Raw genomic sequence first — 15607 nt, 5'->3', positions numbered from 1 at the left:
GCTTGCAGAGGGGGGGAGGGATTTGCGCTTGATCCTGAGGTTGTTTAGGAATTTCCATATAGAATGATCTGCTGTGGAGATGGCGGTGAGCTTGTCGTCCCATTGTTGGTTTCTGTGGTTCTGAAGAGCTTTTAGACAGATTTGTTTAATCTGTTGAGGGCTGTTTTGTCCTGGGGAGCAGAACGAAGACCAAGTCATGATTTAGCTAGTAATAAAATTACATGATTAAAAATAAAAGGGGTATATATGCATCATTTAATAAATATAACCATAAATTTCATTAATATCTGTTTTTTACTATAAAGTATTATATTTAATTCAGTTTAAATAAATTTTAAAAGAAATTTAATTTTATTTAAATTATTTAAAATATTAATTTAACTTAATAAGAATATATTTACCTTTCATTTCAAATAAGAATCTCTCTCTTTATCGATCTGAAATTATGGAACCGGAAAATATTACCACAAGGAGGCGCAGCTACTCGCTTCCTTTTTACACATTTAAATTCAATACTACCAGCGATATTCAGATGAATATTCAAACTTCATGCATTAATCAACATCATTATTATTTTCGCATGAGAGTTAATCTAATCTTAAAATTTATGCTAACACGGATGAAGGAAACATCTCAAATTTTCTTTATTTATTAGAGTTTTTTTTTTTTTGCTTGTTTGTTTAGGTAAAGGTCGTTAGTTTTTGTACCTGCGTATTGTCTTGCTTTATAATAACTTATCCATCAATCAAACAATCTCCTACTTTCAAAGTTTAAACAGGTCGCACTAAGAACATCCAAAGGTCAAAGTTCATACGTCAAAGTTACCTTATCAAGGTAAAGTGATTATTAACGGAGAACACCAATCGGGGAACAACCAACATGGCCCGACCGATGTTCAGTATGAAATTCTGTCAAGGTTTCGGCCCATCAAAACAGTCAGACGACAGCCCTATTGGCTAGACGACACTGCAAGTACCAGTTCGTTGGAGCGTAGCTTACTCCTTGCTGCACCTGTCAACAATGACATGCCTCGTGCTACGACCAAAAGGGTGGCAGAATGAGCCGTGAACAGCTGCCATTGTTCGATGGAGTCTAATGGAAGAAAAACATTATTTTGCGCTTACAGAATCGGTATGACAACACGAAAGAGAAATCTAAAGTAATTTAAATGCTGTTTCTTGTCTCTCTCTCTCTCTCTCTTTCTCTCTCTCTCTCTCTCTCTCTCTCTCTCTCTCTCTCTCTCTCTCTCTCTCATTTTCCTCTTTAGAATGCCCCATTGATCCGTTATTCAAAATCCGAAGCAAAATGTACAGTTTCTATCTTCGACACAGAAGACCAGATAACACGACAGTTTACTGAGAGAGGTGGCTGACCGTCTTCTTGTGGCCTTTAATAAAAGATGAGATGTCGTATTCTAAACGAACATTCATCTCCACAGGCAAAACAACACTCTAGACCTTTTCAACCAAGACTGGAATCCACGGAATCAACTCCTGTCTGAGCAGGGCTGCTGCATCACAGTCCACTTTCCACCATAGAAGAGGCATCGCCGCCCCCTTCCCTCCCAAAAATTGGGAGAAGAAAGAGCCTTTCGTGCTTAACAGTGCGAATAATGATGATGTAAATGTGTAATATTGTCTTATAGCAACTGTTATTTTCATGTAAGTTGTAGTGTCGGGCTATAATGACTGTTATTGGTATCAAAAATCTAACAACGTCTTGTAAACAGTTCTTGTTCTTATTATCTCAGCATTCAGCGAGCATGTAACCTCTCCGCCTGACTGCAGAGAACCAAAACCGGTTGATCCTTGTACATAAGATTATTTTTAAATAAATTTTAAAAAATCTATTTATCTATCTCATTTTCGTCTGTAGCCTTCTTCCTTTCGCCATCGTTCTCTATTGTTTTCTTCTCTCTATCTTTCTTCTTCATTTTCTTCGTCGCCTGATTTTTTTTTGTTTACTTGGATGCTTGCCTTTCGTTCAATCTCTGGTCTCCTTTACACTTTTGAATTTTCGGTTTTATTTTTCTTTCTATCTGTTTTCTATCTTAGCCCCTCTTTCTTTATATTTTCTTCTCTCTATTTATCTATCTACCTCTCATACACACTAACAATGAGAGTTTCATTTTAATTCTCTCTTTTTATCTTTTTTCCCCCTTTCTCTTTATCCGTTTGAATTATTTATTGAGTCATTTCCATTTTATTTTTGTAAACTTTTCAATTTGCAGAAAAGCCTTTCCCTGTAATCCTTTCTTTCTTTCTTTTCATCGTATTCATGGATGGAAATTTCTCTCAAAAATTGCGAACTCATTTCTTCAGTAAAACTTCAAAACAATTCTAATCACAATCCGTAGCACAGTTTGCATTTTTATTGTATCAATCCGCCTTCATATTCTTCATATTCTACTCGCCATTGTGATACATCAGAGAAAATATTCTAACAAACTTTAAAAAAAGCTTAAGAAGCTTAATCTTTAAATCCCTTTGCTGAACAATTATAAGCCTTTCACCTAAATTGCGTCTTGTATTATCGTGAAAAAGATAAAAAAAATGCATCAGTGAATTCACTTAGAGAAATAAACTTCGTAGCATTGAGAATTACATCCGTTATTAGTGATATAAATATCTTCCCAAGTTCTTTAGTTCGAAGAATAAGTGAAAGAAGTAGGTCGTAATTCCATCAGGGACGTAATTTAGACTGAAAAAGTACAGTTGGAATAAGGTCCGTTGCAAATAAGATTTATAGCAAGTACCTGAAAAAATCTAAGAAATGGCCAATTGGTTTCGTCATTAGCTAACTTGTGCATGGACCGAATGTACACGCTGCGATGGAATCAATGCAGAAAAGCGGTGCGTCATCTGTCACGCGTAATTTATTACCGGCAGAGGTTTCTGACGCACGTGTGTATCAGATGGGAGGCTATTTGTTCCTCGTGATAAGAATAGAGAGAAAGAATGTGCAGTTTTGTATCATCCGACTTGGAAACGTTTTCTAGCTAATAATAGAAAAGTGCTTCCGAACAATACGAAATGGTTATTGCTAACAAAAAAAAAAAAAAAAAAAAAAAAAAAAAAAAAAAAAATTCGTTGCCTATATCTTACTATATCAGTTGAATAGATTACTGGAGGGGTGCTTAAGGGTCAAAGCTGTATAACTGAGAGGAGACCTCCACATAGCCTTTAAAGGAATGCGGAGAACAGACCAGGGCTATGACCTAATGTCCAATCCTCACCTTCTCGTGGTGCACCCTGTTGGGTATCTACTTGGATACTGAACGAACGAGGATGGGCTGGCAATTTGGGATTTAGCCGACCAAATTGTATTCTTATTGGTTAAACCAAAATAAAAAATGATGGTACAACATGACAAAATTTCATGCCGGCTGGGGCTTCGCCCGGTTAAACAAGGCCCCCGTTGTTTTCGCCAGGGAACCAGGGCGAACAGCGAAAAGTCAGCTACTGGAACAAATCTGAAAACAAACCCCAATTCAACATCACCAGAGTTAAAGATCGGTACTATCAACGAAAGAAGCCTGAATGGCAAAGAAATGGAGCTAGCTGAGGAATTAGATAACTACCAGACCGACATAATAGGGGTGACTGAAACAAAAAAGACCAAAACTGCTGAGATCTTTCTGAGCAATAAATACAAAATGTTCTATTCAGGCAATGACAATCAAGGAAAAGAAGGAGTAGCCATAGTATTCAACACAAAATACGAGGCTAATCTTCTTGAATGGCAGTCAGTCTCAAGTTGAGTAATGTGGGCAAATATGAGAATGGGGAACTGGACAATGAGACTTATTTGTGCCTATGGTCCCACAGAAAGTTCTACTAAGGTAGAAGTGGAGGAATGTTTTGACTCTTCAGAAAAAGCAACTGACACAATGAAAAAGGAAAAGTTGGTCCTTGTTGGGGATCTAAATAGCAGAGTAGGAAATGATTGCCAGACATACAAAAATATTTTGGGAAAATTTGGAGAGAAAATCAAAGCTAATAATAATGGCAAATATCTGTTGGATTTCTGCTCAGGACATGGACTGGTTATTACTAACACCATGTTCCAACATAAAAATGTGCACAAATTCACATGGAGAGAAGAGGCAAGGAATAAGAAAAGTCTCATTGACTATGTTATTGTTGATAGTGATGTTTTCTCCCTGGTGCAGGACACCAGAGTGCACAGAGGATTTGAAATTGGAAGTGATCACTATTTAGTCTTGAGCAGGATAAAATTGAATTTCATATTGAAAAGAATAACATGTAAGAAAGTTTCAAAGCGAATAAAAGTTGAACAGCTCTCAGATGTGAACTATAGACTAAAATACAGAAAGATTATTGAAAAAAAATGAAACAGTTTGAGAACAGAAATCAAACCTTGAAGATTCAGTGGCAAACTCTGAAGAAAACATTGATTGATTCTGCCAGAGAGGCATGTGGTGAGGTTGTCTGCAAGGATAAAAAAATCAGAACTCCCTGGTGGACACAGGAAGTTAAAGAGGCAGTGAAGGAAAAGAAGAAAGCATATCAAAAGTTCCTGTCAAATAAGTTAGCTTGTGCTCTTAGAGAATCAGAGACAAATGTAAGAAAGCGAAACACTGTGTAAAACTAGCTAAACAAAAGTCATGGGAGGACTTTGGCAAGAATATAGAAAATAAATATCAAGAAGGTGGCAAAATATTCTGGAGGTTGTTGAAGAAGCGTAGGAATGGAGGAAAGAGTGCTGTAAAAGGAGTTAGAGTTGATAAAGGTGAAATGAAAACAGGGGGAAAAGATATCCTTGAAGTATGGAGTAATTACTTTGAAAAACTACTAAATGAAACAAGCAGTGATGACAGCACAGTGGTAAAAAACACTGACCAGGCATGCAGTCAGGAATACATATTCATACTTGAGGTAGAAAAAGCCGTCAAAGGCTTGAAATGTGGAAAGGCAGCAGGAGTAGATGATATTTGACCAGAAATGCTGAAGTATGGTGGTATAAGAGTCTTACAGTGGTTGCACTGCATAGTTCAGAAAGCCTGGACAGAGGGAAGAATTCCCGATGATTGAAGTAGAGCTCTCATAGTACCCATATATAAAAAGGGAAATAAAGCTGAATGTGAGAATTACAGAGGTATTTCCCTACTGAGTGTTCCTACAAGATCTATGCAAATATACTTGAGAAACGGTTGAGAAGAATTGTGGAAGAAAAGCTGGGTGAAGAACAAGCTGGATTCAGGCCAAATAGAGGCTATCAGGATCAGATCTTCACTTTACGACAAATAGTGGAGAAATCATCGGAATATAACAAAGATCTGTATTTGAGTTTTGTCGATTTGGAAAAAGCATATGACAAGGTGCCAAGAGAGAAGCTATTCAATACGCTGCAGTTATATGGTGTCAATGGGGCATTATATCAAGCAATACTTAGTCTTTATTTGAGTTGTAAGTCAGCAGTTAGAATTGAAGGAAGTACAGGAAGATGGTTTAATGTTAAATCTGGTGTGAGACAAGGATGTACATTATCCCCTCTGTTATTCATTATCTATATGAATCACATTATGAAGGAAAGTGGTATTAAACATGATATCGAAATTGGAGATGTTAATGTCAGCGCTTTGACTTATGTGGACGATGTTATACTTCTAAATAACTCCGCTACACGTCTCCAAGATTCACTGATTAAATTGAATAACTGTTGTTATATATATGGTATGAAGGTCAGCAATAAAAAAGACAAAGACAATGAAAATAGGCAGAATCGTAGAAAATGTCAAATCTGTTGTGAATGGAGAACCTGTGGAACAAGTAAAACATTTCAGCTACTTAGGGACGATTTTTACTGAAGATGGTAAATTAAATATAGAAATAGACAACAGAATCAGCAAAGCTGGTATGGTGGGAAGTCAATTGAATGCATTCATATGGAATAAGAGAGAAATTAGTCGGAACACCAAATTAGCTGTATACAAGACAGTGTTCAAACCAGTTTTAACTTATGGATCTGAGAGCTGGGTCAGAAGTAAAACACTTGACCAAAGACTAGAGACTGCAGATATGAGAGTCCTGAGAAAGATTAGAGGCATGAACAGATGGAATCAATGGCAATATCATATTAAAAATGAGGATATCAGGAAAGAACTTGGCATTGTCAGCATCCAGGAATGCGTTAGCTGAGCTAATCTCAGGTGGTATGGTCACTTAAATACAATGGGGGAGGAAAGATTAGCAAAACAAGTGTTCTTTACCAGGTTGGCAGGAAAACGACCCAGAGGAAGACCAAGATATAGGTGGATTGATACGGTACAAAGTGCCTTAGACAATAGAAATATAAGATCTGATAATGTTGTCATCTTGACAAGTAACAGACTGATTTGGAGGAAAATTATAGATAGGAAGTTAGTAATGATGTAATTTTTTCATGTAATACTATCATATCCCCTACATCCTTTGAGGGTGCATGGCAGGAATTTGATAATGATGATGATGATGATAGATTACTGGAATCCTGTATCAATTACGGAATGAAAATCAACATCAGAAAAACAAAGGTAATGAAAATAGCAAGGAAAGAGGCAAATATGGATATCAGAATAAATGGGAAAAATTGAATCAACTAAAGACATTTAAATATCTAGGAAGTGCGATTAGCAGTTATGGATGATGTGAAAGTGACATAAAATCAAGAATAGCCATTGGTAGAGATGCCTTTAATAGAAAATGGAATTTAGTCAGAAGTTAAATGGATAGAAACCTAACGAAAAGACTAATAAAATGTTATGTGTGGAATGTTGCCCTCTATGCAGCTGAAACTAGGACAGTGAAGAAAGAAGAAATAAAGACTTCGGAAAGCTTTGAGATGTGGATTTAGAGAAGGATGGAAAAAATCAAATGGACAGATAAAATAACCAATGAACAGGTCACAAAAAGAGTAGAAGAAGTCTGTTAAGGAGGATATAAAGAAGAGAGGACTTATTCTGAGAGGGAATGGAATCATCAGAGATGCCATTGAAGGAAAAATAGACGGAAAAAGACCCAGAATAAGAGTGAGGAAAACAATGCTGATTGACATGCTGAATGGAGACACAACATTGAAAGAGAAGGCTCAGAACAAAAGAGATTGGAAGGAAATTTTTGCTACTAAGACAAGAACCTGCTCAATTGCAGAATACTAAAGAAGAAGCCTATTAGTCAAACGTTCACTGTAAACAATAGAAGAGAATTTGTTTTAACAGATTTTTTAACAGCAATATTCTCATGGATGAAGAAGTAAATGACCAAATATTAATAATAATAGGTTTTATTCTAACAGTTTTTTATGAAGCTCATACTAATAGGATTGTAAATAAACAAGGGAATTTAGACAACGAAATTCAAACAGTGCATCCAATAAATGCACAGAATCTCCATGGAAACAAATAATAGGAGTAAACAAAAACAGCAGAGTAAAGGTGGGAATAAAGAATGAGCCAGCAAAAGTAATCAAACTTGATGTGGTTAAGCGCATTTGAAAGAGAGAGAGAAAAATAAAGAAAGCAAACATGGACTTCTAGTGCATACAGAGCTAGTGTAAAAGAAAGTATGAGTGTGTGTGTGTGTGTGTGTGAGAGAGAGAGAGAGAGAGAGAGAGAGAGCTGTGAGCTACTATCTTCCCTAAACCTGCTAAATGGAAAGCAGGCGAGCATCAAAGTATGATAAAGAGCTGAAATGAAGTTTGGCAGAAGCACAAACATAGCTTGCATCACAGAGCGGAATGGTACTTCAAATCACGCACGTAAGTGAGAGTGAGTGAAAGAGAGACAGACAGAGAGAGAGAGAAACGATGAAAATATCTTTACGTTTGCGTCCGTCTTTTGAAGAAATATTCCCAAATCCTATTTGATGCCGACTCGCACCCCCTCGCCTCCTGAAATATGGACAAACTTCAAAAAAAGATCGGTCCTGTCTTTCAGATATTTCCAGCCAAGGATTTGCTTATTTCGTATGTTCTCGAGCTACCCCAACTCTACATCGCTGATCCATAAAGAGAGGGAAGGTGGATTTCTTTGAGAAATGCCATGTTCGGAGCACTTCTTTGCACGCGGACAAATGCTAACTTCTTGACATCTCAGTAACATTTTGAAAACATTAAAATCACCTGAATTTTCTTTAGAGGATTAATTGCTGCTCAGTTAAAATATTTAATTTTTTCTAATACTCTTTCTCTCTCTTTCTCTCTCTCTCGCTCTCTCTCACCCTCTCTCTCCAATCTTTTTATTTCTTTTCTAATCCAGCAGTGATTTTTGTTTATTTATTTTAATCTTTCCTTCCCACAATTGTTATTTCCCCACTGTCTACGTATTTGTTTCCACATTTACTCTCTCATAGTTCTCCAGTCTGCTTCTCTGTTTCTATCATATCTGTTTATTTCCTTTTCTGAGCAATACATTTCAGATCATTGTGAATATTTATGCTCAACACCTCATTATAATCTATCAATCTCAGTATATAAAAAAAGGAAAATATTAAAAAGGGGGCAAAAACCCTACTGTATGTCGTTATTAGAAGAAATTAAGACTAGAGGATCAAAATCCACCAGATTTCCTATACACAGAAGGAAGGGCAATTGGATTGATCTCATTATAATCTGGTAGCTGATGAGATTATGGCATGGTTTAGCTAAAGCTCTATCCTGATACATCAGCAACGTACGTATACTGGGGTGATCCCTCTCTCACAAATTCACTCTCCCATAGGAATACGATTTCTGCTTTATGTTTCTTCTGTGGGTATTTCCATGGGTAATGTTACTGCTGAACTGGAGTCCATCGTTCCTCTGCTTTCTTACAAACGAGAAGAACATGAACAGCTACTGGTCAACCTCCAGGTTCTGTTCAGCTTCGAAGTCACCGAACCAACTTCTGTTCCTCCGCTTTCATTTCATCTATCTTTGTTCTTTGGAACAGCCTTCCTCACTCTCTTTGCTAAAGATTACAACCTTCAGTTGTTCAAAAAGGCATCAACAGATTCCTTTTTCCCTCCTACTCAGGCGCAACACTGACGAGCTTTAGGTTTCTAACCTATAATGGGTGAGGTCCGATACAAAAAAAAATGACTTTGAATTGTTCGATACCTTGGCATCAAGAATGGTAAAAGGATAGTTATTGTACTATAGAATTATTATTATTATTATTATTATTATTATGCGAAACATCCAGGGAATCCAAAGACTCATCGAGGGAGGGTAAATACTCTACATCTCTCTATCTCCACCAACTAGCCGCACCTACACCAACGCCATCTACCGCCTGCCACCACCACTAGTGTTTCCAAAGACAATCACAATTCCATCCTGGATGGCTTTTCTATGATTTGCTTACATTCTTCTTCTATCTATCCCAATGGCTTTAACAGGCCTTTAAGGCCCACAACCTTCCAAGAATGCTTGGATTTCGTAACCGAAATACGAGGATAGAATGGTCACTCCTATGCCGCAAGGTATTCTTGGCTGTATCCCTGTGTGTTCACGGGGCCGGTTTGTCTGCTTGCGGGATGAAAAACACCAGATAAACTGGCGGAAAAAACCCTACTGCCCGCGCCCAAGACCGGCTAACTTGGCTATGGCTGAGGAAGATCCTTCAGCTCCTCACGTCTCCGACGGGAATCGAACCTAGGACACTCCTTCCCCAGGCATATGGTTGCGAAGCGCAAAGCCACTAGGCTAACCGCGCGGACTTATATTCTTCTTACGACTGCTAAATCGTTTTTAACTTGAAGAAACATAAATAAATAAAACTTTGCTAAAATAAGAAAAATCACAGATTAATTGAAGATAATCCTCAATTAATTTCAAAATAACAACTTGAAACATATTTTCGTCTTCTTTATTCTAAGAAAATATTTTTTATTCTAAGAAATAATTTTCTCTACAACCTCTAGTGGCAGCAGAGAACTGTTACCACTAGAGGTCTCTCTCCACAGAACAGCATCAATACATACTTGCCCGTGCCACGGCTTTCTACGGGAGAGTTAACAAGAAAGCGTAGTTGAGTCACTGTACAGAAAAAAAAAATCTCATTTCCTGTTATGTGTGAGGCAAACTCACTCTTCGATCGAAGTTATGTGAACTATGAAATGCTCCCTTGAAAGTGGAGGGCAGGGGAAAACAATAATAATAATAATAATAATAATAATAAAAGAAAAAAACGAGCAAAGTTTGCTATCTCATTTTTATTCGAAATATTTTTATTATTCTAGAAAAAATAAATAAAAAAGGAGTTTGTGTGAGCATTTAATTAATTAATTGAGTTACTTCTGTTCATTCCAAAAACTTTTTTTTTTCTCTCACGTTTTCTATCTTTATTGAATAAAATATATTAGAGCGTTTAGATCTAATCATGTTTATGGTGTTGGTACCAATGAGTTGTTTGACTTAAAAAAAAAAACCTTTCGCTCAGCGAAAACTTGAGAAAATGTGAGATTAAGGATCCGTTCTTTGGCTAATGTAGTTTTTCATACGCTAACTGCGTCTGTTAGGAGTTCTCGTTGTCAAGGGATAATATAATTCCTATCCTCTCTTTCGCTTCTCTGTTCCCTTCGTTTTTCCTTTTAGATCTTCTCTGCAATATTAGCTTTTTCCAAGTACAGGTGGACGGACATTGACAAAGTACCGTAACGTAGCGAGTTTCTGGTTCGGATGGGTTTGCGCCTAAGATATCTGTTCCATGTAAATGAGATGCTAATAGCTGCAGCTAAAAAGAAGGCCTTGAGAAACTATATTTTTGTGTGTGTCTGCAGATAGAAAATTAAAAGAAATGGAGTTAATCTATCTCGCATGCTCTGTAAGAAGGCAAATTTCCATTTAAATTACATGCAAATCTGAGAAACATAAGAAGCCGGCTCAGATTCTTGAAGCTTATAACACTGTTCAAGCAAACGAACTATGATTTTTTTGTTATTTTCTTCTTTCTCTGTAATTTGTAAGGTGTGCTACGTGCAAGATGCTTTAATTTTCTTTACGGTCTGTCTACACATTCAAATCATTCATTTTTTTAGCTTTTCTACATGAGATTAAGATCTTATAACAGGCCTTTGTTTTTCTCGCTGAAAAACATAACTAAATCCCAAATAAATGTAATTAATTAATGGTAAGCCAGTCACTGCGATAAAAGACATTATAATTAGGGTGGATCTGTATTAAATGAAGGTTAATTAGAATGTATAAAATGCTATTTTGGGATTACATACACAAAAAATACATTTGTTTGTAAAATATGCTTTATAAATATAAATATAAATTAACAGAAAAATACAATGTGTGTGTGTGTGTGTGTGTGTGTGTGTGTGTGATCTGAAATACTATAATATAGTATTATAATATTATAATACTATAACAGAATGTAATATTGTTGATCTGACAATTTTATACTTAAATTAAAATTATACTTATTATTACACGACAAAATGATTTCAGTAAATAAACAAAGATAAGAAATATAAATATATCTATTTATATAAATTAAATAAATATATTTATCTCATCATCATTTCATCCCCTTGATAACGGGTTGAGTTATCAAGCGAATCGCGATCTTTAACGATCATGACTCTCTAGCTTTATCTACATAAATATAAATATTTAGATAAGAAATATAAATGAACACAAGTTTAAAAATATAAATTTATATTTTGTACTTATAATTCAGTACTTATGATGCACCTGCATTATAAATACTGAATACTTATAATTTTGTACATATGATGCACCTGCCCATTTAGTTTATTAATTATAAACTAAATCATCCCAAACCACCGATGCCATGACCTTTCCTGCTGATGGAACCGACTTGGTCTTCTTTGGCTCTGAACAACTGGCTTCTGTCCACTCTTTTGATTGCTGTTTGGATTCTGGTGTGTAATGGTGAATCCAAGTCTCATCCATAGTAATAAATCGACGCATAAAATCAGTTTTATTCTTGTTAAAATGCTCCAAGCACAGTTCAGAGATTTTCATGCGAGTGCGTTTTTGATCTGCTGTGAGCAAGCGTGGTACCCATCTTGCGCAAAGCTTTTCCATTTGCAATTCTTCATGCAAAATATATCATATACGTTATTTTGAAATGCCTATAGTCTCAGCAATTTCATGCACTTTGACTCGTCGGTCATCCAATAACATATCGTGCACTTGATCAATGATTTCTCGTGTTGTTACACTTTTTGGACATCCTTCACGTGGATCATCTTCAAGGCTGGTACGGCCACGTTTAAACTCGGCAGCTCATTTCTTAATTGTCGAAAACAAAGGTAAAGAGTGCCCATAAACGTTTATGAACTTCGAATGAATTTCTTTTGGGGTTAAACCTTCTTTTATTAAGAATTTTATAACTACACGATACTCAATTTTATCCATTTCAAGGGGTACAGACAATACTTTTGCTTCAGACAGCTGTATAAAACAAACAACTTGATAGAATGACTTGCAATTTCACAAGGATGCTTATGACAGATGTAGCAACTTAAGAAAAAAAAAAAAACTCTTGCCGATAATGTTGCCATCCATGGTCGAGGGGCGAAGCAAGAATGCTTTTCATCTTCCCCGTTATCTGTAGAGAACAGTGTAAGGATAAGGTGTTATTGAGCTATTAAAGCTCTGATCATGGCAGGAGGGTAACAGCAATAGCCGAGCCTCCAGATTGCTATACATTACCCTCAAAGGGTATGGATTTTCTGCCCTCTCCATGAATACATACATAGGAAATATAGTTTAAATGACAACTCTACTGATAAAAATAAAATGGTGTATTATATGTTCTAAGATAACGTCCTAAAAATTTAAGAAAAACGATTATTTTTCATATTTAAATATTATATTATTGTTTTCAATAAATTTTATTGTAATTTTAGTATTATTTTTAAAATAAAAACTAAACTAATAGCAAAATGTGTAACGGGTTTCAATTATTGTTTTTCATACATTGCTTTCGAATTGTCTCCATTTTATTCGCTCGGTTAGTATCCTCGTCCTAAACATTTCTCCGTTTCTATCTGTTAATATGCCTTCTCTGTCCTCGCTTTGCCGTAGTTTCGATAAACGAGCAAACGAAAGATAAATATTATTCCATTTCACTGCACGAGAATCTTCTGTTTTGTTGGCCCTCCATTTTGATGTATTTATTGACAATAGAAGGACGTAATCGTTGTAGGCATGACAATTATTTTGATAAGTAAGTGTAGACAACACATCTTTCTTACCGAGTTATAAAGTGCATCTGGTTTTGTCAATACCTCCGCCGTCCTTTCCATTCGGTATCATCTTCTGTTTCCCTCAACCTTTTGAAATATGGGTCCGAAGAGAAACATTTGAAAGTAAATGTTTCTCTGCACATGCGCATAACTTTCCATAAATTTGTTTCTTCACTATGATCGCTTAGAAGAGAAAGATGCCCAATGCAGAATGCTCATACATTTACCAGAAAGTCACTGACTGATCTTTTTTTTTTCTTTCCTGTCTCTATTTTTTTTTCTCAGAAATGGAAGTGTGCTTTCTCTGACTGCTTTTCCCTAAAGCAAACGAAACAGAATTTATGGCCCAAAGCACGACATTGCTTTCAGAGGATACGTCTTTACATCGAAAAGGAATTCTGGGAAGAAAATATCAGCCATCGTTTGTGTCCACACAGGCTGCTTAGAAGTCGCATTTCCCGAGGTTTCTTATCTCATTCACGACATCATAAAACTCTTTGACAAAGCTAAGATCTTTGGCTTCTGGACAGGAGTGAGTGAGTGAGTGAGAGAGAGTATTGCGTACGGACAAGAAACTATGCCAATATCCAGTCCTTTTAACATAAGGAATGTCGACATAGCGAGCCAAACACAAATATCTGTCATTTTAAAGAAATAAATTTCAGCAACTGTTTAGTTACTTAAAAACTTCAAATTTTTGAGGTAGGAGACCCCCTCCCACCCCCAGGAGAGAAGTGTTGACGTAAGCTGTGATAACTATTAATACTGAGTGTCAATGAGTATTTTTGGCTTTTCATTATTATCATACGGAGACCTCTTAACAGTCATTTAATGCGCGTTCTCTTTGATCACATGCTGCTATCTAGTAGCAAATATGTAAACTTATATCTATAAATAGATTTTCTTTCTAATGCAAAAATGAGTCAGATGAAGAACAGCGCCGTCTACTGGTGGAAAGGTGAACGATCGTAAAGTTACCATTTCAGGTAAGTGAAAAAATTTTCGGAAATAATAAATAAACCTAGAGTAAGCGACTTCCTTCACGCGCTTCAATTTCAACTGATGGCGCAGCCCATCATTTATTTTTTACTTATTAAATCACGTTTCGAATTTTCTTGGATCTGTATTATTATTCTAGTAGGTTTATTTTTCAGGATGCCGATTTTTACGGTGTATCCGGATAAGTTTCAGGAAAAGGACTGGTGCTAAGGGAAGATAATTTCGAAGTAATTTTATTCCATAGGAAAATACTTCTCGTAATTCTGGAGGTTTTAAACGTGTTAAAGAGAAGGTGATTCTTCCTCTTGACGTGGGTATTTGGAGCAAGAAATGCCACACAAGAACAGTTGGTCGTAACTTAGATTATAATTTACTAACTTAAATTAAAAATTGGCTTTTCATTGTTAAATACGAACATTAAATTCCATTCATTACTGATAATAAATAAAAAAATAAATAATAAATTAATAACATAATTTACGATTCAAAACAATTTGTCTCGTTTTTAATTAGAGAAAAACGAGGAAATTTTAATTTATGAATACATCACGAATTCTCTCTCTCTCTCTCTCTTTCTCTCTCTAACACACACACACATACATGTTGGGTGTTTTTTTAATGCATTTGTGCCAGTAGTCAATAACCATTTGGCTTAATTAAACGTCAATGGATAGACAGTTCAAAAGCATATCCCCCCCCCCCACCATTCCATAGAGAAATGGATTAACTGCTAACTAATTATCTTTGTTTATCATGCATAAAATAAAAATTCTAATTAAAATAAAAACAGTTTCGAACAAGCAAAGACCTATTTCAGCAAGTGGCGAATAATACTGATTTCAAATTATTTCAAATTCAGTTCTTTTGACTTTAACATGTTTACGTTGAAATAAAATTGTTACCTTAATCATTATCTTCTGTTGTTGTTGTCATTGTTGTGCAATGTGCAGTGTGTTTCAGTTATTACTGAAGTAACAAGAGCCTTCGTAGCTCAGTCGGTATAGCCGAAGCTCTTTGGTCGGAAAGACCTGGGTTCGATTCCTGTCCAAAACGTGAGGCCTTATCTGGTCTCTTTCGAATAAAGGTGAGTTAACCGGTCTCATAGTGAGGTAGGGTTTTTTTTCACTCGGAAACTCGGGATTTCATTCCCTAAGAACAATCAAACCTGTCCCGTGAACACACATTTAATGCATACTTAATCTCCATTAGGAGGATCAACTAGTCCTAAGGGACAGGGAGGGGGGAACTCATTCCTCCCCCCGTTTCGTCCCCCGTTTCTTCGTCCTCCGTAGATTGACACACATTTGATGTGTGTCAATCTACGGAGGAGAGAATGGTACCAGAAAGTGTCACGCATTGAATATGCTTCAGGCCACGCAGAGCCTCCGTAGTTCAGTCAGTAT

Source organism: Typopeltis vanoorti, chromosome 17 (assembly GCF_054136105.1).
Source record: "Typopeltis vanoorti isolate ZY-2024b chromosome 17, IOZ_Tvanoo_1.0, whole genome shotgun sequence".
In the NCBI taxonomy this organism is placed as follows: Eukaryota; Metazoa; Arthropoda; class Arachnida; order Uropygi; family Thelyphonidae; genus Typopeltis; species Typopeltis vanoorti.
The sequence above is the reverse complement of the archived record's forward strand: the minus strand, read 5'-3'. Positions refer to the sequence as shown.